The sequence below is a fragment of the Crinia signifera genome, chromosome 4, assembly GCF_055691185.1.
Source record: "Crinia signifera chromosome 4, ASM5569118v1, whole genome shotgun sequence".
Lineage (NCBI taxonomy): Eukaryota > Metazoa > Chordata > Amphibia > Anura > Myobatrachidae > Crinia > Crinia signifera.
This window is the reverse complement of record NC_139220.1, coordinates 313,053,059-313,075,915: the sequence shown is the minus strand read 5'-3', so window position 1 is coordinate 313,075,915 and position 22,857 is coordinate 313,053,059. Positions and strand designations below refer to the sequence as shown.

The 22,857-nt window shown below is 40.1% G+C and overlaps 27 non-coding genes across 27 annotated transcripts; all 27 read left to right on the top strand.

The window, feature by feature from the left end:
* Positions 1-424: 424 nt before the first annotated feature.
* TRNAW-CCA (transfer RNA tryptophan (anticodon CCA)) lies at positions 425-496 on the top strand. Its single transcript has one exon. It is a non-coding gene; the product is annotated as a tRNA-Trp (tRNA).
* A 449-nt stretch (positions 497-945) lies between these two features.
* TRNAW-CCA (transfer RNA tryptophan (anticodon CCA)) lies at positions 946-1,017 on the top strand. The gene has a single exon. It is a non-coding gene; the product is annotated as a tRNA-Trp (tRNA).
* Positions 1,018-5,397: 4,380 nt separating this feature from the next.
* Positions 5,398-5,469, top strand: TRNAW-CCA (transfer RNA tryptophan (anticodon CCA)). Its single transcript has one exon. It is a non-coding gene; the product is annotated as a tRNA-Trp (tRNA).
* Positions 5,470-5,918: 449 nt separating this feature from the next.
* TRNAW-CCA (transfer RNA tryptophan (anticodon CCA)) lies at positions 5,919-5,990 on the top strand. Its single transcript has one exon. It is a non-coding gene; the product is annotated as a tRNA-Trp (tRNA).
* A 449-nt stretch (positions 5,991-6,439) lies between these two features.
* On the top strand, positions 6,440-6,511 carry TRNAW-CCA (transfer RNA tryptophan (anticodon CCA)). Its single transcript has one exon. It is a non-coding gene; the product is annotated as a tRNA-Trp (tRNA).
* Positions 6,512-7,481: 970 nt separating this feature from the next.
* Positions 7,482-7,553, top strand: TRNAW-CCA (transfer RNA tryptophan (anticodon CCA)). Its single transcript has one exon. It is a non-coding gene; the product is annotated as a tRNA-Trp (tRNA).
* Positions 7,554-8,002: 449 nt separating this feature from the next.
* Positions 8,003-8,074, top strand: TRNAW-CCA (transfer RNA tryptophan (anticodon CCA)). The gene has a single exon. It is a non-coding gene; the product is annotated as a tRNA-Trp (tRNA).
* A 450-nt stretch (positions 8,075-8,524) lies between these two features.
* TRNAW-CCA (transfer RNA tryptophan (anticodon CCA)) lies at positions 8,525-8,596 on the top strand. Its single transcript has one exon. It is a non-coding gene; the product is annotated as a tRNA-Trp (tRNA).
* A 449-nt stretch (positions 8,597-9,045) lies between these two features.
* TRNAW-CCA (transfer RNA tryptophan (anticodon CCA)) lies at positions 9,046-9,117 on the top strand. Its single transcript has one exon. It is a non-coding gene; the product is annotated as a tRNA-Trp (tRNA).
* Positions 9,118-9,566: 449 nt separating this feature from the next.
* TRNAW-CCA (transfer RNA tryptophan (anticodon CCA)) lies at positions 9,567-9,638 on the top strand. Its single transcript has one exon. It is a non-coding gene; the product is annotated as a tRNA-Trp (tRNA).
* A 4,381-nt stretch (positions 9,639-14,019) lies between these two features.
* Positions 14,020-14,091, top strand: TRNAW-CCA (transfer RNA tryptophan (anticodon CCA)). The gene has a single exon. It is a non-coding gene; the product is annotated as a tRNA-Trp (tRNA).
* Positions 14,092-14,541: 450 nt separating this feature from the next.
* TRNAW-CCA (transfer RNA tryptophan (anticodon CCA)) lies at positions 14,542-14,613 on the top strand. Its single transcript has one exon. It is a non-coding gene; the product is annotated as a tRNA-Trp (tRNA).
* Positions 14,614-15,062: 449 nt separating this feature from the next.
* On the top strand, positions 15,063-15,134 carry TRNAW-CCA (transfer RNA tryptophan (anticodon CCA)). Its single transcript has one exon. It is a non-coding gene; the product is annotated as a tRNA-Trp (tRNA).
* A 450-nt stretch (positions 15,135-15,584) lies between these two features.
* On the top strand, positions 15,585-15,656 carry TRNAW-CCA (transfer RNA tryptophan (anticodon CCA)). The gene has a single exon. It is a non-coding gene; the product is annotated as a tRNA-Trp (tRNA).
* A 449-nt stretch (positions 15,657-16,105) lies between these two features.
* TRNAW-CCA (transfer RNA tryptophan (anticodon CCA)) lies at positions 16,106-16,177 on the top strand. The gene has a single exon. It is a non-coding gene; the product is annotated as a tRNA-Trp (tRNA).
* Positions 16,178-16,626: 449 nt separating this feature from the next.
* TRNAW-CCA (transfer RNA tryptophan (anticodon CCA)) lies at positions 16,627-16,698 on the top strand. Its single transcript has one exon. It is a non-coding gene; the product is annotated as a tRNA-Trp (tRNA).
* A 450-nt stretch (positions 16,699-17,148) lies between these two features.
* On the top strand, positions 17,149-17,220 carry TRNAW-CCA (transfer RNA tryptophan (anticodon CCA)). The gene has a single exon. It is a non-coding gene; the product is annotated as a tRNA-Trp (tRNA).
* A 449-nt stretch (positions 17,221-17,669) lies between these two features.
* Positions 17,670-17,741, top strand: TRNAW-CCA (transfer RNA tryptophan (anticodon CCA)). Its single transcript has one exon. It is a non-coding gene; the product is annotated as a tRNA-Trp (tRNA).
* Positions 17,742-18,190: 449 nt separating this feature from the next.
* Positions 18,191-18,262, top strand: TRNAW-CCA (transfer RNA tryptophan (anticodon CCA)). Its single transcript has one exon. It is a non-coding gene; the product is annotated as a tRNA-Trp (tRNA).
* A 449-nt stretch (positions 18,263-18,711) lies between these two features.
* TRNAW-CCA (transfer RNA tryptophan (anticodon CCA)) lies at positions 18,712-18,783 on the top strand. The gene has a single exon. It is a non-coding gene; the product is annotated as a tRNA-Trp (tRNA).
* Positions 18,784-19,233: 450 nt separating this feature from the next.
* Positions 19,234-19,305, top strand: TRNAW-CCA (transfer RNA tryptophan (anticodon CCA)). Its single transcript has one exon. It is a non-coding gene; the product is annotated as a tRNA-Trp (tRNA).
* Positions 19,306-19,755: 450 nt separating this feature from the next.
* TRNAW-CCA (transfer RNA tryptophan (anticodon CCA)) lies at positions 19,756-19,827 on the top strand. Its single transcript has one exon. It is a non-coding gene; the product is annotated as a tRNA-Trp (tRNA).
* A 450-nt stretch (positions 19,828-20,277) lies between these two features.
* Positions 20,278-20,349, top strand: TRNAW-CCA (transfer RNA tryptophan (anticodon CCA)). Its single transcript has one exon. It is a non-coding gene; the product is annotated as a tRNA-Trp (tRNA).
* A 449-nt stretch (positions 20,350-20,798) lies between these two features.
* On the top strand, positions 20,799-20,870 carry TRNAW-CCA (transfer RNA tryptophan (anticodon CCA)). The gene has a single exon. It is a non-coding gene; the product is annotated as a tRNA-Trp (tRNA).
* A 449-nt stretch (positions 20,871-21,319) lies between these two features.
* TRNAW-CCA (transfer RNA tryptophan (anticodon CCA)) lies at positions 21,320-21,391 on the top strand. Its single transcript has one exon. It is a non-coding gene; the product is annotated as a tRNA-Trp (tRNA).
* A 449-nt stretch (positions 21,392-21,840) lies between these two features.
* Positions 21,841-21,912, top strand: TRNAW-CCA (transfer RNA tryptophan (anticodon CCA)). The gene has a single exon. It is a non-coding gene; the product is annotated as a tRNA-Trp (tRNA).
* Positions 21,913-22,361: 449 nt separating this feature from the next.
* On the top strand, positions 22,362-22,433 carry TRNAW-CCA (transfer RNA tryptophan (anticodon CCA)). Its single transcript has one exon. It is a non-coding gene; the product is annotated as a tRNA-Trp (tRNA).
* The last annotated feature ends 424 nt before the right edge of the window (positions 22,434-22,857 follow it).

Below are 22,857 nucleotides of genomic sequence, written 5' to 3'. Positions count from 1 at the left end.
CTAAACGGAATTCTTTAAGAGAAACTAATTACCATGGTTCTCATCTAAATTTCTGCAATGTGATTACTGTTTATATGGATACCTATATCATCTGCAGTTGCAACAAAGACTCAAAATTCTGCTAATTTCTTATAATTGTCATGCAAACATAATCCATTTCATTGGAATTGTCCATATCTTGACTTTGAAGTATACTCTTATTATTTTCTTTCTGGCGCTATGACTGTTTTAAATTGAACTGACCTTTTTTGTTAAGAATAATGACTTTGCACTTAAGCACGACCACCAGGCATATTCCTTGGTTATTAAATCAAGGATGTAAGCATGTTTACTCACAAATTATTTATTTCACAAATTAGTATATGATGACAGTATATGGGTGATCTAAATCACCCGAATCAGTGAATTACAGATGTCTAAAGAAGACCTCGTGGCGCAACGGTAGCGCATCTGACTCCAGATCAGAAGGTTGCGTGTTCAAATCACGTCGGGGTCAATTGTCATTTTGAAAGTGAAATGTACTAAACGGAATTCTTTAAGAGAAACTAATCACCATGGTTCTCATCTAAATTTCTGCAATGTGATTACTGTTTATATGGATACCTATATCATCTGCAGTTGCAAATAAGTCTCAAAATTCTGCTAATTTCTTATAATTGTCATGCAGACATAATCCATTTCATTGGAATTGTCCATATCTTGACTTTGAAGTATACTCTTATTATTTTCTTTCTGGTGCTATGACTGTTTTCCATTGAACTGACCTTTTTTGTTAAGAATAATGACTTTGCACTTAAGCACGACCACCAGGCATATTCCTTGGTTATTGAATCAAGGATGTAAGCTTGTTTACTCACAAATTAATTATTTCACAAATTAGTATATGCAGACAGTATATGGGTGATCTAAATCACCCGAATCAGTGAATTACAGATGTCTAAAGAAGACCTCGTGGCGCAACGGTAGCGCGTCTGACTCCAGATCAGAAGGTTGCGTGTTCAAATCGCGTCGGGGTCAGTTGTCATTTTGAAAGTGAAATGTACAGCTTGCTCATTGAGAGAGAAGCTTGCATACTAAAGTGAAGCTTGATTACTTAAGTGAGTTGGAAACTGAAGCAGGTGAGTTAGAATACTGAAAAAGGTGAGTTTGAACACAGTCTAAATTTTCATATTCTGTTCTATTGAAATATATTCATCTTCTTTCTATCCTATTGTAACCTGTTGCTCAATTTTGACATTTAATTCATTGTATCTATATCTTTCCAAACATTGTATTTCATTTTACTCATTCACTAATTTTTTCTCTTATCTTTGCCACACATTTATTGCACTCTGTTTCCCTCTTCACGCCTGCTCACATTTGCCTCACTTCTGACCTTCTCTGTTCCCTTCATCCTCTCACTTGTTGTTGTTTCATACTTAATTGGATTACTCAATCAATCTGATTTTACCCACTGGTCTCCTCTCTGACAGTAGTTCCTTGCCTGTTACCTTCTCTCTCACTCTGTATTTTCTACCAAATCTACTACAGACGCTGTCTGTCCTCCCAAATCCCTCTGTCTGCTTTCACTAACCTACCCTCTCACCTTCGGTTCCTCATGGCTGTTAATCTCTCAACTTCACTTTCTCCAACTGCTCCTCCCCCCTCCCATCCCATACCTATCCTGACCACTCGCCCCCGCACCCCCACCCTCCCAATGACCCCCCCTCGCTTCTGCAATCCCCAAAACCTTATCCACATAAATACACAACCCACCCCCCTCTTTCCTGTGCACTATGGAACGCCAGATCCATCTGCAACAAACTCCCTGCCATCCATGACCTATTCATCTCTAGAGCATTCCACCTCCTTGCTATCACCGAGACCTGGCTCTCCACCTCTGATTCTGTCTCTCCAGCTGCTCTCTCCCACGGTGGCCTCTCTTTCTCTCACACTCCCAGGCCTGACGGTCGCCAAGGTGGCGGTGTGGGTTTTCTCCTCTCAGCCTCATGCACCCACAGTGTCATTCACCCTGAACCCTCTCTCCTTTTCTCCTCCTTTGAGTCTCACTCTATCCGTCTATACTACCCCTACCACCTCCATGTTGCTGCAATCTACCGCCCCCCTGGCCCTATCTCCCAATTTCTTGACAACTTTGCCGCCTGGCTTCCACACTTCCTCTCCTCCGACCTGCCATCTGTCATTCTTGGTGACTTTAACATCCCCTTGGATAACCCAGCTGATCCTGGCACCTCCAAACTCCTCTCTCTCTGCTCCTCTCTTGGCCTATCTCAGTGGACTACCTCTCCCACCCACATCCAAGGACACTCCCTCGATCTCGTCTTCTCTCGCTCTTGTTCCCTTACTGACAACACTATCTCAGCTTTTTCTCTTTCTGACATCACCTCATCTCCTTCTCCCTCACTGCTTCCCCCTCTCCCACCCCCCTCCCAAGCGCATTGTCTCACGGCATAACGTCAACACACTTGATCTTGCTGCCTTCTCAAACACGCTGTGTCCTCTTCTCGCCCCAATCGCCCTCATGTCCTGCCCGAACCTCGCTGCCTCCCTCTATAATGACACCCTATCTTCAGCATTGGACTCTGCCTGCCCTCCCTCTTCTATCCCCCTTCGATGCTCCAACCCCCAACCGTGGCACTCACCTATCACCCGATTCCTTAAAAAGTGCTCTCGCACTGCTGAGCGCTTCTGGAAGAAATCACGCTCCCTTGCGGATTATCTCCATTTCAAATTCATTCTTTCCTCCTTCAGCTCTGCCCTTGCTCTGGCCAAGGAATCCTACTTTAAGTCCCTCATCCTTTCCCAATCATCCAATCCCCGCAGGCTCTTCGCCACCTTCAACTCCTTGCTCTCCCCCTCTCCTCCAGCTCTTCCGTCCTCCATCGTAGCCGCTGATTTTGCTACCTACTTTTCAACCAAAATCTCCTCTCTCAGGACTGCCATCACTGCTGCCATGACCTCACCCTCTCCCTCCTCCCCTCCTACATCTCCACTCCCCTCCTTCCAACCCCTGTCCTCATTTTACCCCACCACTGCTGCTGAAGTCCACTCTATCCTTCAATCCGCTTCTCCCTCCACCTGCCCGCTCGATCCTATCCCCTCCAATATTATCCGTCGTCTCAGTCCATCAGTCTGCTCTCACCTGGCTCACCTCTTTAATCTTTCCCTATCCTCTGGGATCTTCCCTTCCTCCTTCAAACATGCTCTTGTCTCCCCAATTCTCAAAAAAACAAATCTGGACCCCAACTCTCCATCCAACTACAGGCCCATCTCCCTCCTCCCTTTTGCCTCCAAACTCCTAGAACGTCTGACCTATAATCGTCTCCTAAGCTACCTTACTGCTAACTCCATTCTAGACCCCCTCCAATCCGGGTTCTGCCCTTTACATTCCACTGAAACTGCCCTGACCAAAGTCACTAACGATCTACTATCGGCTAAATCCAAAGGCCTCTTCTCTATCCTCATCCAGCTTGATCTGTCGGCTGCTTTTGACACTGTTGACCACCCTCTCCTGCTCAACACCCTCCGCTCCTTTGGCATCACTGGCACGGTCTTCTCCTGGTTCACCTCATACCTCTCCGATCGCTCCTTCTCCGTCTCCACTCCGAGCACCTCCTCTCCTACTACCCCCCAGCCAGTCGGTGTTCCCCAAGGGTCAGTCCTTGGCCCTCTCCTCTTCTCCCTCTACACCACCTCTCTGTGCACCCTCATCAGCTCCTATGGTTTTCATTACCACCTTTATGCTGATGATACCCTAATCTATCTCTCCTCCCCTGACTTATCCCCATCACTCTTGTCCAAGGTCTCCGAATGCCTCACGGCCATCTCAGCCTGGATGACCCAACGCTTCCTGAAACTAAACATGGCTAAAACTGAACTTCTAATCTTCCATCCCCCGAACATCCCCTCTTCTCCCACTATCTCCATCAGCATTGGTGAAACTGAGATCACGTCCACCGACCAAACGCGCTGCCTCGGTGTCATCATTGACTCCTCCCTCTCTTTCACCCCCCACATTCGTGCTCTCTCACAGTCTTGCCGCTTTCACCTACGCAACATCTCACGCATCAGACCATTCCTCTCCACTGACGCGACCAAAATTCTCATTCACTCTCTTGTCATCTCCCGCCTTGACTACTGCAACATCCTTCTCTCTGGGCTACCTCTCACCCGCCTCGCACCTCTCCAATCCATTCTTAACGCTGCTGCTAGGCTCATCTTCCTCTCCCGCCGCTCTACCTCCACCTCCCCCCTCTGTTTATCTCTTCACTGGCTCCCCATTCCTTTCCGAGTTCTCTTTAAACTCCTCACCACCACCTACAAGGCTCTCTCCTCCTCCACAGCTCCCTACCTCTCTTCACTGATCTCTATCCACACTCCCTCCCGTCCTCTTCGCTCCATCGCTGACCGCCGACTGACCTCTCACCTAATCACCTCCTCACACTCCCGTGTCCAAGATTTCTCTCGCGCTGCCCCCCTGCACTGGAACAACCTCCCGCCATCCATCAGGCTATCTGATTCCCTTACCTCCTTCAAGCGCTCCCTCAAAACCCACTTTTTTCGACTAGCCTATCCCTCCTCCTAACCTCTTTTGATCCTCCGATCCTGCCTCCGTTCCCCTCCGTTCCTACTTATCCTATTGTATTTCGTTTTTCCACCCACCTATTTTTAGTATGTTAACTCTTATGAGCAGGGCCCTCCTTCCTCACGTACTCACCCTACCTCATTACCTCACCTGTGCTCCTGTCCTGTTCTTCCCTTCCTCTACTTCATCTTCAGTCTCCTTGACAATTTTGACACCTACTTCTGAACTGATGCTGATTTTAGTTCTACCAGCTATACCCCTATTTATACTGTATCTTTCAACACACCCTGTACGTTACCTTGTAATTTGTTTTTTTTTGTTTGCTATGTACGGCGCTGCGGACACTTTGCGGCACCTTATAAATAAACGAACTACTACTACTACTACTGCTAAACGGAATTCTTTAAGAGAAACTAATTACCATGGTTCTCATCTAAATTTCTGCAATGTGATTACTGTTTATATGGATACCTATATCATCTGCAGTTGCAACAAAGACTCAAAATTCTGCTAATTTCTTATAATTGTCATGCAAACATAATCCATTTCATTGGAATTGTCCATATCTTGACTTTGAAGTATACTCTTATTATTTTCTTTCTGGCGCTATGACTGTTTTAAATTGAACTGACCTTTTTTGTTAAGAATAATGACTTTGCACTTAAGCACGACCACCAGGCATATTCCTTGGTTATTAAATCAAGGATGTAAGCTTGTTTTCTCACAAATTATTTATTTCACAAATTAGTAAATGCAGACAGTATATGGGTGATCTAAATCACCGAATCAGTGAATTACAGATGTCTAAAGAAGACCCTGTGGCGCAACGGTAGCGCGTCTGACTCCAGATCAGAAGGTTGCGTGTTCAAATCACGTCGGGGTCAATTGTCATTTTGAAAGTGAAATGTACTAAATGGAATTCTATAAGAGAAACTAATCACCATGGTTCTCATCTAAATTTCTGCAATGTGATTACTGTTTATATGGATACCTATATCGTCTGCAGTTTCAAATAAGTCTCAAAATTCTGCTAATTTCTTATAATTGTCATGCAAACATAATCCATTTCATTGGAATTGTCCATATCTTGACTTTGAAGTATACTCTTATTATTTTCTTTCTGGTGCTATGACTGTTTTCCATTGAACTGACCTTTTTTGTTAAGAATAATGACTTTGCACTTAAGCACGACCACCAGGCATATTCCTTGGTTATTGAATCAAGGATGTAAGCTTGTTTACTCACAAATTAATTATTTCACAAATTAGTATATGCAGACAGTATATGGGTGATCTAAATCACCCGAATCAGTGAATTACAGATGTCTAAAGAAGACCTCGTGGCGCAACGGTAGCGCGTCTGACTCCAGATCAGAAGGTTGCGTGTTCAAATCACGTCGGGGTCAATTGTCATTTTGAAAGTGAAATGTACTAAATGGAATTCTATAAGAGAAACTAATCACCATGGTTCTCATCTAAATTTCTGCAATGTGATTACTGTTTATATGGATACCTATATCATCTGCAGTTTCAAATAGGTCTCAATATTCTGCTAATTTCTTATAATTGTCATGCAAACATAATCCATTTCATTGGAATTTTCCATATCTTGACTTTGAAGTATACTCTTATTATTTTCTTTCTGGTGCTATGACTGTTTTCCATTGAACTGACCTTTTTTGTTAAGAATAATGACTTTGCACTTAAGCACGACCACCAGGCATATTCCTTGGTTATTGAATCAAGGATGTAAGCTTGTTTACTCACAAATTAATTATTTCACAAATTAGTATATACAGACAGTATATGGGTGATCTAAATCACCCGAATCAGTGAATTACAGATGTCTAAAGAAGACCTCGTGGCGCAACGGTAGCGCGTCTGACTCCAGATCAGAAGGTTGCGTGTTCAAATCACGTCGGGGTCAATTGTCATTTTGAAAGTGAAATGTACTAAATGGAATTCTTTAAGAGAAACTAATTACCATGGTTCTCATCTAAATTTCTGCAATGTGATTACTGTTTATATGGATACCTATATCATCTGCAGTTGCAACAAAGACTCAAAATTCTGCTGATTTCTTATAATTGTCATGCAAACATAATCCATTTCATTGGAATTGTCCATATCTTGACTTTGAAGTATACTCTTATTATTTTCTTTCTGGCGCTATGACTGTTTTAAATTGAACTGACCTTTTTTGTTAAGAATATCGACTTTGCACTTAAGCACGACCACCAGGCATATTCCTTGGTTATTGAATCAAGGATGTAAGCTTGTTTACTCACAAATTAATTATTTCACAAATTAGTATATGCAGACAGTATATGGGTGATCTAAATCACCCGAATCAGTGAATTACAGTTGTCTAAAGAAGACCTCGTGGCGCAACGGTAGCGCGTCTGACTCTTGATCGGAAGGTTGCGTGTTCAAATCACGTCGGGGTCAATTGTCATTTTGAAAGTGAAATGTACTAAATGGAATTCTATAAGAGAAACTAATCACCATGGTTCTCATCTAAATTTCTGCAATGTGATTACTGTTTATATGGATACCTATATCATCTGCAGTTGCAACAAAGACTCAAAATTCTGCTAATTTCTTATAATTGTCATGCAAACATAATCCATTTCATTGGAATTGTCCATATCTTGACTTTGAAGTATACTCTTATTATTTTCTTTCTGGCGCTATGACTGTTTTAAATTGAACTGACCTTTTTTGTTAAGAATAATGACTTTGCACTTAAGCACGACCACCAGGCATATTCCTTGGTTATTAAATCAAGGATGTAAGCTTGTTTACTCACAAATTATTTATTTTACAAATTAGTATATGATGACAGTATATGGGTGATCTAAATCACCCGAATCAGTGAATTACAGATGTCTAAATAAGACCTCGTGGCGCAACGGTAGCGCGTCTGACTCCAGATCAGAAGGTTGCGTGTTCAAATCACGTCGGGGTCAATTGTCATTTTGAAAGTGAAATGTACTAAACGGAATTCTTTAAGAGAAACTAATCACCATGGTTCTCATCTAAATTTCTGCAATGTGATTACTGTTTATATGGATACCTATATCATCTGCAGTTGCAAATAAGTCTCAAAATTCTGCTAATTTCTTATAATTGTCATGCAAACATAATCCATTTCATTGGAATTGTCCATATCTTGACTTTGAAGTATACTCTTATTATTTTCTTTCTGGCGCTATGACTGTTTTAAATTGAACGGACCTTTTTTGTTAAGAATAATGACTTTGCACTTAAGCACGACCACCAGGCATATTCCTTGGTTATTAAATCAAGGATGTAAGCTTGTTTACTCACAAATTATTTATTTCACAAATTAGTATATGATGACAGTATATGGGTGATCTAAATCACCCGAATCAGTGAATTACAGATGTCTAAAGACGACCTCGTGGCGCAACGGTAGCGCGTCTGACTCCAGATCAGAAGGTTGCGTGTTCAAATCACGTCGCGGTCAATTGTCATTTTGAAAGTGAAATGTACTAAACGGAATTCTTTAAGAGAAACTAATTACCATGGTTCTCATCTAAATTTCTGCAATGTGATTACTGTTTATATGGATACCTATATCATCTGCAGTTGCAACAAAGACTCAAAATTCTGCTAATTTCTTATAATTGTCATGCAAACATAATCCATTTCATTGGAATTGTCCATATCTTGACTTTGAAGTATACTCTTATAATTTTCTTTCTGGCGCTATGACTGTTTTAAATTGAACTGACCTTTTTTGTTAAGAATAATGACTTTGCACTTAAGCACGACCACCAGGCATATTCCTTGGTTATTAAATCAAGGATGTAAGCTTGTTTTCTCACAAATTATTTATTTCACAAATTAGTATATGCAGACAGTATATGGGTGATCTAAATCTCCCGAATCAATGAATTATAGTTGCTCTAAAGAAGACCTTGTGGCGCAACGGTAGCGCGTCTGACTCCAGATCAGAAGGTTGCGTGTTCAAATCACGTCGGGATCAATTGTCATTTTGAAAGTGAAATGTACTAAACGGAATTCTTTAAGAGAAACTAATTACCATGGTTCTCATCTAAATTTCTGCAATGTGATTACTGTTTATATGGATACCTATATCATCTGCAGTTGCAACAAAGACTCAAAATTCTGCTAATTTCTTATAATTGTCATGCAAACATAATCCATTTCATTGGAATTGTCCATATCTTGACTTTGAAGTATACTCTTATTATTTTCTTTCTGGCGCTATGACTGTTTTAAATTGAACTGACCTTTTTTGTTAAGAATAATGACTTTGCACTTAAGCACGACCACCAGGCATATTCCTTGGTTATTAAATCAAGGATGTAAGCATGTTTACTCACAAATTATTTATTTCACAAATTAGTATATGATGACAGTATATGGGTGATCTAAATCACCCGAATCAGTGAATTACAGATGTCTAAAGAAGACCTCGTGGCGCAACGGTAGCGCATCTGACTCCAGATCAGAAGGTTGCGTGTTCAAATCACGTCGGGGTCAATTGTCATTTTGAAAGTGAAATGTACTAAACGGAATTCTTTAAGAGAAACTAATCACCATGGTTCTCATCTAAATTTCTGCAATGTGATTACTGTTTATATGGATACCTATATCATCTGCAGTTGCAAATAAGTCTCAAAATTCTGCTAATTTCTTATAATTGTCATGCAGACATAATCCATTTCATTGGAATTGTCCATATCTTGACTTTGAAGTATACTCTTATTATTTTCTTTCTGGTGCTATGACTGTTTTCCATTGAACTGACCTTTTTTGTTAAGAATAATGACTTTGCACTTAAGCACGACCACCAGGCATATTCCTTGGTTATTGAATCAAGGATGTAAGCTTGTTTACTCACAAATTAATTATTTCACAAATTAGTATATGCAGACAGTATATGGGTGATCTAAATCACCCGAATCAGTGAATTACAGATGTCTAAAGAAGACCTCGTGGCGCAACGGTAGCGCGTCTGACTCCAGATCAGAAGGTTGCGTGTTCAAATCGCGTCGGGGTCAGTTGTCATTTTGAAAGTGAAATGTACAGCTTGCTCATTGAGAGAGAAGCTTGCATACTAAAGTGAAGCTTGATTACTTAAGTGAGTTGGAAACTGAAGCAGGTGAGTTAGAATACTGAAAAAGGTGAGTTTGAACACAGTCTAAATTTTCATATTCTGTTCTATTGAAATATATTCATCTTCTTTCTATCCTATTGTAACCTGTTGCTCAATTTTGACATTTAATTCATTGTATCTATATCTTTCCAAACATTGTATTTCATTTTACTCATTCACTAATTTTTTCTCTTATCTTTGCCACACATTTATTGCACTCTGTTTCCCTCTTCACGCCTGCTCACATTTGCCTCACTTCTGACCTTCTCTGTTCCCTTCATCCTCTCACTTGTTGTTGTTTCATACTTAATTGGATTACTCAATCAATCTGATTTTACCCACTGGTCTCCTCTCTGACAGTAGTTCCTTGCCTGTTACCTTCTCTCTCACTCTGTATTTTCTACCAAATCTACTACAGACGCTGTCTGTCCTCCCAAATCCCTCTGTCTGCTTTCACTAACCTACCCTCTCACCTTCGGTTCCTCATGGCTGTTAATCTCTCAACTTCACTTTCTCCAACTGCTCCTCCCCCCTCCCATCCCATACCTATCCTGACCACTCGCCCCCGCACCCCCACCCTCCCAATGACCCCCCCTCGCTTCTGCAATCCCCAAAACCTTATCCACATAAATACACAACCCACCCCCCCTCTTTCCTGTGCACTATGGAACGCCAGATCCATCTGCAACAAACTCCCTGCCATCCATGACCTATTCATCTCTAGAGCATTCCACCTCCTTGCTATCACCGAGACCTGGCTCTCCACCTCTGATTCTGTCTCTCCAGCTGCTCTCTCCCACGGTGGCCTCTCTTTCTCTCACACTCCCAGGCCTGACGGTCGCCAAGGTGGCGGTGTGGGTTTTCTCCTCTCAGCCTCATGCACCCACAGTGTCATTCACCCTGAACCCTCTCTCCTTTTCTCCTCCTTTGAGTCTCACTCTATCCGTCTATACTACCCCTACCACCTCCGTGTCGCTGCAATCTACCGCCCCCCTGGCCCTATCTCCCAATTTCTTGACAACTTTGCCGCCTGGCTTCCACACTTCCTCTCCTCCGACCTGCCATCTGTCATTCTTGGTGACTTTAACATCCCCTTGGATAACCCAGCTGATCCTGGCACCTCCAAACTCCTCTCTCTCTGCTCCTCTCTTGGCCTATCTCAGTGGACTACCTCTCCCACCCACATCCAAGGACACTCCCTCGATCTCGTCTTCTCTCGCTCTTGTTCCCTTACTGACAACACTATCTCAGCTTTTTCTCTTTCTGACATCACCTCATCTCCTTCTCCCTCACTGCTTCCCCCTCTCCCACCCCCCTCCCAAGCGCATTGTCTCACGGCATAACGTCAACACACTTGATCTTGCTGCCTTCTCAAACACGCTGTGTCCTCTTCTCGCCCCAATCGCCCTCATGTCCTGCCCGAACCTCGCTGCCTCCCTCTATAATGACACCCTATCTTCAGCATTGGACTCTGCCTGCCCTCCCTCTTCTATCCCCCTTCGATGCTCCAACCCCCAACCGTGGCACTCACCTATCACCCGATTCCTTAAAAAGTGCTCTCGCACTGCTGAGCGCTTCTGGAAGAAATCACGCTCCCTTGCGGATTATCTCCATTTCAAATTCATTCTTTCCTCCTTCAGCTCTGCCCTTGCTCTGGCCAAGGAATCCTACTTTAAGTCCCTCATCCTTTCCCAATCATCCAATCCCCGCAGGCTCTTCGCCACCTTCAACTCCTTGCTCTCCCCCTCTCCTCCAGCTCTTCCGTCCTCCATCGTAGCCGCTGATTTTGCTACCTACTTTTCAACCAAAATCTCCTCTCTCAGGACTGCCATCACTGCTGCCATGACCTCACCCTCTCCCTCCTCCCCTCCTACATCTCCACTCCCCTCCTTCCAACCCCTGTCCTCATTTTACCCCACCACTGCTGCTGAAGTCCACTCTATCCTTCAATCCGCTTCTCCCTCCACCTGCCCGCTCGATCCTATCCCCTCCAATATTATCCGTCGTCTCAGTCCATCAGTCTGCTCTCACCTGGCTCACCTCTTTAATCTTTCCCTATCCTCTGGGATCTTCCCTTCCTCCTTCAAACATGCTCTTGTCTCCCCAATTCTCAAAAAAACAAATCTGGACCCCAACTCTCCATCCAACTACAGGCCCATCTCCCTCCTCCCTTTTGCCTCCAAACTCCTAGAACGTCTGACCTATAATCGTCTCCTAAGCTACCTTACTGCTAACTCCATTCTAGACCCCCTCCAATCCGGGTTCTGCCCTTTACATTCCACTGAAACTGCCCTGACCAAAGTCACTAACGATCTACTATCGGCTAAATCCAAAGGCCTCTTCTCTATCCTCATCCAGCTTGATCTGTTGGCTGCTTTTGACACTGTTGACCACCCTCTCCTGCTCAACACCCTCCGCTCCTTTGGCATCACTGGCACGGTCTTCTCCTGGTTCACCTCATACCTCTCCGATCGCTCCTTCTCCGTCTCCACTCCGAGCACCTCCTCTCCTACTACCCCCCAGCCAGTCGGTGTTCCCCAAGGGTCAGTCCTTGGCCCTCTCCTCTTCTCCCTCTACACCACCTCTCTGTGCACCCTCATCAGCTCCTATGGTTTTCATTACCACCTTTATGCTGATGATACCCTAATCTATCTCTCCTCCCCTGACTTATCCCCATCACTCTTGTCCAAGGTCTCCGAATGCCTCACGGCCATCTCAGCCTGGATGACCCAACGCTTCCTGAAACTAAACATGGCTAAAACTGAACTTCTAATCTTCCATCCCCCGAACATCCCCTCTTCTCCCACTATCTCCATCAGCATTGGTGAAACTGAGATCACGTCCACCGACCAAACGCGCTGCCTCGGTGTCATCATTGACTCCTCCCTCTCTTTCACCCCCCACATTCGTGCTCTCTCACAGTCTTGCCGCTTTCACCTACGCAACATCTCACGCATCAGACCATTCCTCTCCACTGACGCGACCAAAATTCTCATTCACTCTCTTGTCATCTCCCGCCTTGACTACTGCAACATCCTTCTCTCTGGGCTACCTCTCACCCGCCTCGCACCTCTCCAATCCATTCTTAACGCTGCTGCTAGGCTCATCTTCCTCTCCCGCCGCTCTACCTCCACCTCCCCCCTCTGTTTATCTCTTCACTGGCTCCCCATTCCTTTCCGAGTTCTCTTTAAACTCCTCACCACCACCTACAAGGCTCTCTCCTCCTCCACAGCTCCCTACCTCTCTTCACTGATCTCTATCCACACTCCCTCCCGTCCTCTTCGCTCCATCGCTGACCGCCGACTGACCTCTCACCTAATCACCTCCTCACACTCCCGTGTCCAAGATTTCTCTCGCGCTGCCCCCCTGCACTGGAACAACCTCCCGCCATCCATCAGGCTATCTGATTCCCTTACCTCCTTCAAGCGCTCCCTCAAAACCCACTTTTTTCGACTAGCCTATCCCTCCTCCTAACCTCTTTTGATCCTCCGATCCTGCCTCCGTTCCCCTCCGTTCCTACTTATCCTATTGTATTTCGTTTTTCCACCCACCTATTTTTAGTATGTTAACTCTTATGAGCAGGGCCCTCCTTCCTCACGTACTCACCCTACCTCATTACCTCACCTGTGCTCCTGTCCTGTTCTTCCCTTCCTCTACTTCATCTTCAGTCTCCTTGACAATTTTGACACCTACTTCTGAACTGATGCTGATTTTAGTTCTACCAGCTATACCCCTATTTATACTGTATCTTTCAACACACCCTGTACGTTACCTTGTAATTTGTTTTTTTTTGTTTGCTATGTACGGCGCTGCGGACACTTTGCGGCACCTTATAAATAAACGAACTACTACTACTACTACTGCTAAACGGAATTCTTTAAGAGAAACTAATTACCATGGTTCTCATCTAAATTTCTGCAATGTGATTACTGTTTATATGGATACCTATATCATCTGCAGTTGCAACAAAGACTCAAAATTCTGCTAATTTCTTATAATTGTCATGCAAACATAATCCATTTCATTGGAATTGTCCATATCTTGACTTTGAAGTATACTCTTATTATTTTCTTTCTGGCGCTATGACTGTTTTAAATTGAACTGACCTTTTTTGTTAAGAATAATGACTTTGCACTTAAGCACGACCACCAGGCATATTCCTTGGTTATTAAATCAAGGATGTAAGCTTGTTTTCTCACAAATTATTTATTTCACAAATTAGTAAATGCAGACAGTATATGGGTGATCTAAATCACCGAATCAGTGAATTACAGATGTCTAAAGAAGACCCCGTGGCGCAACGGTAGCGCGTCTGACTCCAGATCAGAAGGTTGCGTGTTCAAATCACGTCGGGGTCAATTGTCATTTTGAAAGTGAAATGTACTAAACGGAATTCTTTAAGAGAAACTAATTACCATGGTTCTCATCTAAATTTCTGCAATGTGATTACTGTTTATATGGATACCTATATCATCTGCAGTTGCAACAAAGACTCAAAATTCTGCTAATTTCTTATAATTGTCATGCAAACATAATCCATTTCATTGGAATTGTCCATATCTTGACTTTGAAGTATACTCTTATTATTTTCTTTCTGGCGCTATGACTGTTTTCCATTGAACTGACCTTTTTTGTTAAGAATAATGACTTTGCACTTAAGCACGACCACCAGGCATATTCCTTGGTTATTAAATTAAGGATGTAAGCTTGTTTTCTCACAAATTATTTATTTCACAAATTAGTATATGCAGACAGTATATGGGTGATCAAAATCTCCCGAATCAATGAATTATAGTTGCTCTAAAGAAGACCTCGTGGTGCAACGGTAGCGCGTCTGACTCCAGATTAGAAGGTTGCGTGTTCAAATCACGTCGGGGTCAATTGTCATTTTGAAAGTGAAATGTACTAAACGGAATTCTTTAAGAGAAACTAATTACCATGGTTCTCATCTAAATTTCTGCAATGTGATTACTGTTTATATGGATACCTATATCATCTGCAGTTGCAAATAAGTCTCAATATTCTGCTAATTTCTTATAATTGTCATGCAAACATAATCCATTTCATTGGAATTTTCCATATCTTGACTTTGAAGTATACTCTTATTATTTTCTTTCTGGTGCTATGACTGTTTTCCATTGAACTGACCTTTTTTGTTAAGAATAATGACTTTGCACTTAAGCACGACCACCAGGCATATTCCTTGGTTATTGAATCAAGGATGTAAGCTTGTTTACTCACAAATTAATTATTTCACAAATTAGTATATACAGACAGTATATGGGTGATCTAAATCACCCGAATCAGTGAATTACAGATGTCTAAAGAAGACCTCGTGGCGCAACGGTAGCGCGTCTGACTCCAGATCAGAAGGTTGCGTGTTCAAATCACGTCGGGGTCAATTGTCTTTTTGAAAGTGAAATGTACTAAACGGAATTCTTTAAGGGAAACTAATTACCATGGTTCTCATCTAAATTACTGCAATGTGATTACTGTTTATATGGATACCTATATCATCTGCAGTTGCAACAAAGACTCAAAATTCTGCTAATTTCTTATAATTGTCATGCAAACATAATCCATTTCATTGGAATTGTCCATATCTTGACTTTGAAGTATACTCTTATTATTTTCTTTCTGGCGCTATGACTGTTTTAAATTGAACTGACCTTTTTTGTTAAGAATAATGACTTTGCACTTAAGCACGACCACCAGGCATATTCCTTGGTTATTAAATTAAGGATGTAAGCTTGTTTTCTCACAAATTATTTATTTCACAAATTAGTATATGCAGACAGCATATGGGTGATCAAAATCTCCCGAATCAATGAATTATAGTTGCTCTAAAGAAGACCTCGTGGCGCAACGGTAGCGCGTCTGACTCCAGATCAGAAGGTTGCGTGTTCAAATCACGTCGGGGTCAATTGTCATTTTGAAAGTGAAATGTACTAAACGGAATTCTTTAAGAGAAACTAATTACCATGGTTCTCATCTAAATTTCTGCAATGTGATTACTGTTTATATGGATACCTATATCATCTGCAGTTGCAAATAAGTCTCAATATTCTGCTAATTTCTTATAATTGTCATGCAAACATAATCCATTTCATTGGAATTTTCCATATCTTGACTTTGAAGTATACTCTTATTATTTTCTTTCTGGTGCTATGACTGTTTTCCATTGAACTGACCTTTTTTGTTAAGAATAATGACTTTGCACTTAAGCACGACCACCAGGCATATTCCTTGGTTATTGAATCAAGGATGTAAGCTTGTTTACTCACAAATTAATTATTTCACAAATTAGTATATACAGACAGTATATGGGTGATCTAAATCACCCGAATCAGTGAATTACAGATGTCTAAAGAAGACCTCGTGGCGCAACGGTAGCGCGTCTGACTCCAGATCAGAAGGTTGCGTGTTCAAATCACGTCGGGGTCAATTGTCATTTTGAAAGTGAAATGTACTAAACGGAATTCTTTAAGAGAAACTAATTACCATGGTTCTCATCTAAATTTCTGCAATGTGATTACTGTTTATATGGATACCTATATCATCTGCAGTTGCAACAAAGACTCAAAATTCTGCTAATTTCTTATAATTGTCATGCAAACATAATCCATTTCATTGGAATTTTCCATATCTTGACTTTGAAGTATACTCTTATTATTTTCTTTCTGGTGCTATGACTGTTTTCCATTGAACTGACCTTTTTTGTTAAGAATAATGACTTTGCACTTAAGCACGACCACCAGGCATATTCCTTGGTTATTGAATCAAGGATGTAAGCTTGTTTACTCACAAATTAATTATTTCACAAATTAGTATATACAGACAGTATATGGGTGATCTAAATCACCCGAATCAGTGAATTACAGATGTCTAAAGAAGACCTCGTGGCGCAACGGTAGCGCGTCTGACTCCAGATCAGAAGGTTGCGTGTTCAACTCACGTCGGGGTCAATTCTCATTTTGAAAGTGAAATGTACTAAACGGAATTCTTTAAGAGAAACTAATTACCATGGTTCTCATCTAAATTTCTGCAATGTGATTACTGTTTATATGGATACCTATATCATCTGCAGTTGCAACAAAGACTCAAAATTCTGCTAATTTCTTATAATTGTCATGCAAACATAATCCATTTCATTGGAATTGTCCATATCTTGACTTTGAAGTATACTCTTATTATTTTCTTTCTGGCGCTATGACTGTTTTAAATTGAACTGACCTTTTTTGTTAAGAATAATGACTTTGCACTTAAGCACGACCACCAGGCATATTCCTTGGTTATTAAATCAAGGATGTAAGCTTGTTTTCTCACAAATTATTTATTTCACAAATTATTATATGCAGACAGTATATGGGTGATCTAAATCTCCCGAATCAATGAATTACAGTTGCTCAAAAGAAGACCTCGTGGCGCAACGGTAGCGCGTCTGACTCCAGATCAGAAGGTTGCGTGTTCAAATCACGTCGGGGTCAATTGTCATTTTGAAAGTGAAATGTACTAAATGGAATTCTATAAGAGAAACTAATCACCATGGTTCTCATCTAAATTTCTGCAATGTGATTACTGTTTATATGGATACCTATATCATCTGCAGTTGCAAATAAGTCTCAAAATTCTGCTAATTTCTTATAATTGTCATGCAAACATTATCCATTTCATTGGAATTGACCATATCTTGACTTTGAAGTATACTCTTATTATTTTCTTTCTGGCGCTATGACTGTTTTAAATTGAACTGACCTTTTTTGTTAAGAATAATGACTTTGCACTTAAGCACGACCACCAGGCATATTCCTTGGTTATTAAATCAAGGATGTAAGCTTGTTTACTCACAAATTATTTATTTCACAAATTAGTATATGATGACAGTATATGCGTGATCTAAATCACCCGAATCAGTGAATTAGAGATATCTAAAGAAGATCTCGTGGCGCAACGGTAGCGCGTCTGACTCCAGATCAGAAGGTTGCGTGTTCATATCACGTCGGGGTCAATTGTCATTTTGAAAGTGAAATGTACTAAACGGAATTCTTTAAGAGAAACTAATTACCATGGTTCTCATCTAAATTTCTGCAATGTGATTACTGTTTATATGGATACCTATATCATCTGCAGTAGCAACAAAGACTCAAAATTCTGCTAATTTCTTATAATTGTCATGCAAACATAATCCATTTCATTGGAATTGTCCATATCTTGACTTTGAAGTATACTCTTATTATTTTCTTTCTGGCGCTATGACTGGTTTAAATTGAACTGACCTTTTTTGTTAAGAATAATGACTTTGCACTTAAGCACGACCACCAGGCATATTCCTTGGTTATTAAATCAAGGATGTAAGCTTGTTTACTCACAAATTATTTATTTCACAAATTAGTATATGATGACAGTATATGGGTGATCTAAATCACCCGAATCAGTGAATTACAGATGTCTAAAGAAGACCTTGTGGCGCAACGGTAGCGCGTCTGACTCCAGATAAGAAGATTGCGTGTTCAAATCACGTCGGGGTCAATTGTCATTTTGAAAGTGAAATGTACTAAACGGAATTCTTTAAGAGAAACTAATCACCATGGTTCTCATCTAAATTTCTGCAATGTGATTACTGTTTATATGGATACCTATATCATCTGCAGTTGCAAATAAGTCTCAAAATTCTGCTAATTTCTTATAATTGTCATGCAAACATAATCCATTTCATTGGAATTGTCCATATCTTGACTTTGAAGTATACTCTTATTTTTTTCTTTCTGGTGCTATGACTGTTTTCCATTGAACTGACCTTTTTTGTTAAGAATAATGACTTTGCACTTAAGCACGACCACCAGGCATATTCCTTGGTTATTGAATCAAGGATGTAAGCTTGTTTACTCACATATTAATTATTTCACAAATTAGTATATGCAGACAGTATATGGGTGATCTAAATCACCCGAATCACTGAATTACAGATGTCTAAAGAAGACCTCGTGGCGCAACGGTAGCGCATCTGACTCCAGATCAGAAGGTTGCGTGTTCAAATCACGTCGGGGTCAATTGTCATTTTGAAAGTGAAATGTACTAAACGGAATTCTTTAAGAGAAACTAATTACCATGGTTCTCATCTAAATTTCTACAATGTGATTACTGTTTATATGGATACCTATATCATCTGCAGTTGCAACAAAGACTCAAAATTCTGCTAATTTCTTATAATTGTCATGCAAACATAATCCATTTCATTGGAATTGTCCATATCTTGACTTTGAAGTATACTCTTATTATTTTCTTTCTGGCGCTATGACTGTTTTAAATTGAACTGACCTTTTTTGTTAAGAATAATGACTTTGCACTTAAGCACGACCACCAGGCATATTCCTTGGTTATTAAATCAAGGATGTAAGCTTGTTTTCTCACAAATTATTTATTTCACAAATTATTATATGTAGACAGTATATGGGTGATCTAAATCTCCCGAATCAATGAATTACAGTTGCTCAAAAGAAGACCTCGTGGCGCAACGGTAGCGCGTCTGACTCCAGATCAGAAGGTTGCGTGTTCAAATCACGTCGGGGTCAATTGTCATTTTGAAAGTGAAATGTACTAAATGGAATTCTATAAGAGAAACTAATCACCATGGTTCTCATCTAAATTTCTGCAATGTGATTACTGTTTATATGGATACCTATATCATCTGCAGTTGCAAATAAGTCTCAAAATTCTGCTAATTTCTTATAATTGTCATGCAAACATAATCCATTTCATTGGAATTGTCCATATCTTGACTTTGAAGTATACTCTTATTATTTTCTTTCTGGTGCTATGACTGTTTTCCATTGAACTGACCTTTTTTGTTAAGAATAATGACTTTGCACTTAAGCACGACCACCAGGCAAATTCCTTGGTTATTAAATCAAGGATGTAAGCTTGTTTTCTCACAAATTATTTATTTCACAAATTATTATATGCAGACAGTATATGGGTGATCTAAATCTCCCGAATCAATGAATTACAGTTGCTCAAAAGAAGACCTCGTGGCGCAACGGTAGCGCGTCTGACTCCAGATCAGAAGGTTGCGTGTTCAAATCACGTCGGGGTCAATTGTCATTTTGAAAGTGAAATGTACTAAATGGAATTCTATAAGAGAAACTAATCACCATGGTTCTCATCTAAATTTCTGCAATGTGATTACTGTTTATATGGATACCTATATCATCTGCAGTTGCATTTAAGTCTCAAAATTCTGCTAATTTCTTATAATTGTCATGCAAACATAATCCATTTCATTGGAATTGTCCATATCTTGACTTTGAAGTATACTCTTATTATTTTCTTTCTGGTGCTATGACTGTTTTCCATTGAACTGACCTTTTTTGTTAAGAATAATGACTTTGCACTTAAGCACGACCACCAGGCATATTCCTTGGTTATTGAATCAAGGATGTAAGCTTGTTTACTCACAAATTAATTATTTCACAAATTAGTATATGCAGACAGTATATGGGTGATCTAAATCTCCCGAATCAATGAAATATAGTTGCTCTAAAGAAGACCTCGTGGCGCAACGGTAGCGCGTCTGACTCCAGATCAGAAGGTTGCGTGTTCAAATCACGTCGGGGTCAATTGTCATTTTGAAAGTGAAATGTACTAAACGGAATTCTTTAAGAGAAACTAATTACCATGGTTCTCATCTAAATTTCTGCAATGTGATTACTGTTTATATGGATACCTATATCATCTGCAGTTGCAACAAAGACTCAAAATTCTGCTAATTTCTTATAATTGTCATGCAAACATAATCCATTTCATTGGAATTGTCCATATCTTGACTTTAAAGTATACTCTTATTATTTTATTTCTGGCTCTATGACTGTTTTAAATTGAACTGACCTTTTTTGTTAAGAATAATGACTTTGCACTTAAGCACGACCACCAGGCATATTCCTTGGTTATTAAATCAAGGATGTAAGCTTGTTTACTCACAAATTATTTATTTCACAAATTAGTATATGATGACAGTATATGAGTGATCTAAATCACTTGAATCAGTGAATTACAGATATCTAAAGAAGACCTCGTGGCGCAACGGTAACGCGTCTGACTCCAGATCAGAAGGTTGCGTGTTCAAATCACGTCTGGGTCACTTGTCATTTTGAAAGTGAAATGTACTAAACGGAATTCTTTAAGATAAACTAATCACCATGGTTCTCATCTAAATTTCTGCAATGTGATTACTGTTTATATGGATACCTATATCATCTGCAGTTGCAAATAAGTCTCAAAATTCTGCTAATTTCTTATAATTGTCATGCAAACATAATCCATTTCATTGGAATTGTCCATATCTTGACTTTGAAGTATACTCTTATTATTTTCTTTCTGGTGCTATGACTGTTTTCCATTGAACTGACCTTTTTTGTTAAGAATAATGACTTTGCACTTAAGCACGACCACCAGGCATATTCCTTGGTTATTGAATCAAGGATGTAAGCTTGTTTACTCACAAATTAATTATTTCACAAATTAGTATATGCAGACAGTATATGGGTGATCTAAATCACCCGAATCAGTGTATTACAGATGTCTAAAGAAGACCTCGTGGCGCAACGGTAGCGCGTCTGACTCCAGATCAGAAGGTTGCGTGTTCAAATCACGTCGGGGTCAATTGTCATTTTGAAAGTGAAATGTACTAAACGGAATTCTTTAAGAGAAACTAATTACCATGGTTCTCATCTAAATTTCTGCAATGTGATTACTGTTTATATGGATACCTATATCATCTGCAGTTGCAACAAAGACTCAAAATTCTGCTAATTTCTTATAATTGTCGTGCAAACATAATCCATTTCATTGGAATTGTCCATATCTTGACTTTGAAGTATACTCTTATTATTTTCTTTCTGGCGCTATGACTGTTTTAAATTGAACTGACCTTTTTTGTTAAGAATAATGACTTTGCACTTAAGCACGACCACCAGGCATATTCCTTGGTTATTAAATCAAGGATGTAAGCTTGTTTTCTCACAAATTATTTATTTCACAAATTAGTATATGCAGACAGTATATGGGTGATCTAAATCACCCGAATCAGTGAATTACAGATGTCTAATGAAGACCTCGTGGTGCAACGGTAGCGCGTCTGACTCCAGATCAGAAGGTTGCGTGTTCAAATCATGTCGGGGTCAATTGTGATTTTGAAAGTGAAATGTACTAAACGGAATTCTTTAAGAGAAACTAATTACCATGGTTCTCATCTAAATTTCTGCAATGTGATTACTGTTTATATGGATACCTAAATCATCTGCAGTTGCAACAAAGACTCAAAATTCTGCTAATTTCTTATAATTGTCATGCAAACATAATCCATATCATTGGAATTGTCCATATCTTGACTTTGAAGTATACTCTTATTATTTTCTTTCTGGCGCTATGACTGTTTTAAATTGAACTGACCTTTTTTGTTAAGAATAATGACTTTGCACTTAAGCACGACCACCAGGCAGATTCCTTGGTTATTAAATCAAGGATGTAAGCTTGTTTACTCACAAATTATTTATTTCACAAATTAGTATATGATGACAGTATATGAGTGATCTAAATCACCCGAATCAGTGAATTACAGATATCTAAAGAAGACCTCGTGGCGCAACGGTAACGCGTCTGACTCCAGATCAGAAGGTTGCGTGTTCAAATCACGTCTGGGTCACTTGTCATTTTGAAAGTGAAATGTACTAAACGGAATTCTTTAAGAGAAACTAATCACCATGGTTCTCATCTAAATTTCTGCAATGTGATTACTGTTTATATGGATACCTATATCATCTGCAGTTGCAACAAAGACTCAAAATTCTGCTAATTTCTTATAATTGTCGTGCAAACATAATCCATTTCATTGGAATTGTCCATATCTTGACTTTGAAGTATACTCTTATTATTTTCTTTCTGGCGCTATGACTGTTTTAAATTGAACTGACCTTTTTTGTTAAGAATAATGACTTTGCACTTAATCACGACCACCAGGCATATTCCTTGGTTATTAAATCAAGGATGTAAGCTTGTTTTCTCACAAATTATTTATTTCACAAATTAGTATATGCAGACAGTATATGGGTGATCTAAATCACCCGAAT